The following is a 2804-nucleotide window of genomic DNA, read 5'->3' as shown; positions in this document are numbered from 1 at the left end:
GAATGAATTTTATTATTTCTTCAAGGTTCTTCACATACGTACACACCTTAAGAGATATCAAGTAGGCGTAACATGTTCCCAAAAAATTAGGGTTGGCACGAAGAATTTTGAGTCAGAGATTTTGTTGGTTTTGGCACGCACTCACAAAAAGGTTGCCCACCCCTGCTTGAGCTGCTGCTGCATGGAAACGAGCAGCCCTCAGTCCTGCAGAGCTGAAGACCTCCAACTCTGAGTCTGGCGTCTCACACAGACCCAAAGTCCCAGAGAGCTATCAGGTCGCACAAGCAAAGATAACCAAAGCCCAGAAACAATGCAACTGCCGCAAGAACTTACAATCTAGGTCAGAAATAAAAGTTACTTCCTCAAACAACATAACCACAGCCATTTTTTACTTTACAGCGGCTTAAACAAAACCTAGGAGATTTCTACCTCATTTTGGACCTCTTAATTACTTCTTATTTTCTACTGCTTATTTCCTGCCACTTACTTTCTAACGTCTACTGCTTCTACAGCTTATTTCTTACCGCTTGATCCCCTTCCTGGGATCCTGAATTTCCCAAGTTTTACACCGAGCTAATATTACCACACTTCGGCTCCCTACCTTACTTTTGCGTTTAGCCTTACTTTCTGCGCACGCGCCTTGGAGCCTCCTTTCACCTGACCACTTTTAATTTCCCCCCGAACTCAGGCCCTGTTCCTCATAACGCAGTCCCTGGTCCTAGAACTCAGTCCCTGGCCGGGCGCCTTATGTGGGGAGCTGGCACGGCCATGGCATACTCATGCCAGCTCAGCCTGGTTCAGTGACCCTGAGTGGGGGTGGTGAAAGGCTTAGAAAAGACAGACAAGAGAATGAAAGCTGGGTCTCGGTGGGACGCTGCCCCTCTGATGAACAGCGCCAGCGCCCACAAGTCGTGTCTTTATTTTATAGCAGATGCCACGAGGCAAAGTAGGGGCGTGATCAAGATGTTTACAGCATTCTCATGGGTTTCAACCCCACTCAACTACATGCACCTGAAGTCTATCACTCAGGCACATGAGGCCACGTGTTCGGATCACAGGCTCAAACTTACAACTACAGCTGTTGGCTATAATTGTGCTGGGAGGGCTCTGCCATCCAAGCTGGGACTTGCATGTGGCAATGAGAGGACTGTGCCCTCTACTCAGTCCAAGGCTTGAACCTGAACAAAACACTATAGCCGTGCCCCATAACCCCTTGCAGCAGCCCCCTTGGGAGGTTACTGCGCTTGTGCCAGCGATGTGCCCGGGGTGCCCACATTTCAGGATTCCCCATGGGGACCACTTCAGAGCCACAGGGAAAAGGCAACTCACTTCAGACTGGCGTGCAATATCAATGTTCCAGCATAGCCTTTCCCTAGGCCTCAGTCTCCCCACGGTACGTCAGCAGGTTGCCCAGGAGACCTGCCCCCTTTCCCTCCTCAGAGCCCACCTCCCTCACCGACCCCTGCAAGCCCCCACTTCATCCCACTGAGCTTTGCCCGTGTCACCCAGGTCTCCCTGCCACATCACTGTGCACCCTGTTGCAGTTTGTCACTCGCTCTGGCTGTGGGGTCTGTGTTGAAGGCACAGAGAGGCCCCGGCCCAGTCACCTCCCACCCCTCCCTCCCTCCCAGGAACTAGGGTAAAGTGCCCAGGCAGTGGTTGCTTTCCTGCTGTGCTCACGCCCCACCCCTCACAGCACACACACAAACGCCTCCGCCCCCACGTCGGAGCCTAAGATCCTAATGACTGGCCTCCGTGGAGCCACTTCCCTCCTGAGTCTCAGTTTCCTCATCGGTGGAAGGAGGGCGGTGAGCGTGACCTCACAGGGAGGCGTGCCTGGGCCGTCAGCGCCCATGCTTCTGGTCACATTTAAGGAATTGTTATTTTTATTGTTGACGTGGGTGTCTCCTGTTGGCTTTTCTCGGGCCGTTGGATGAATAATTCAGGCGTGGGTCAGACCCACTTCCCTTGACCCTTCTGTGGGTCGCTCGGGACTGCGAGGGTGGCGTGTGGGAGGCCACGTGCTCTGGGAACCTGCCCCTCAACATGCGGGTCAGGAAGCTGTGTCAACAGCAGAGCAGACCTGAGTCACTCGGCCCTCCCGTCCCTCGGGAGCTCTGAGAATAGATCCAGAGCTCTTCCCAGAAGCAGCCAGGATGCCAGAAGGGCTGGCCGGGCCCAGCTGGAATCCTGCCTCTCTGCAGGTGTCGCAGAGCCGGTCACCTGAGCTCCCCGCCACACCCTCCTCCCCCTCCTCACCTCCCTGGTCTTCCCGCCGTGAATCTCACCGTCATTATTTGTGGGCCTGATGGTTTCCCACTGCCATAGTCTTGCTCAAGATGTTCTCTCTACCTGGACTGTCTTCATTCTTCTGGGCCCAGCCGCTGCCTCCAGGAAGTGCTCCCAGGTTCCTCCGCCTGGAAGGGGTCTTTTGTCAGCACCTTGTAGACCTCCTTTTAAAGGCCCCACACGGGAGCTCCACCTCAGCAGCTGGAGCAGTGGCTGGGCCTTCACACCCAGCTGCTCCCCTTCCTCTATTTTGCAGATGAGGAAACTGAGGCTCATCAGGGTTGAGTGACTTGCCCTGGATAATTTGCATTTAGGAGTCAAAGCAAGGTGACACGGCAGCCCCGTCCTCCCCTCCCCTCCCCACGTCCACTCGCTTGGTCTTTACTAGACAAAGGAAATCTGAATTAACCCAAAGTGACTCTCCAGTTAACCAGTGACTCTCTCCAGTCCTTTTCCCTCTAATATAGTTCCTAGAACAAAACACTCCCAGCGAACTCAAAGACGGGCGGGGGTTG

This window comes from Myotis brandtii, unplaced genomic scaffold (assembly GCF_000412655.1).
Source record: "Myotis brandtii unplaced genomic scaffold, ASM41265v1 scaffold244, whole genome shotgun sequence".
NCBI classification, from domain to species: domain Eukaryota; kingdom Metazoa; phylum Chordata; class Mammalia; order Chiroptera; family Vespertilionidae; genus Myotis; species Myotis brandtii.
Note: the sequence above shows the minus strand (reverse complement) of the source record.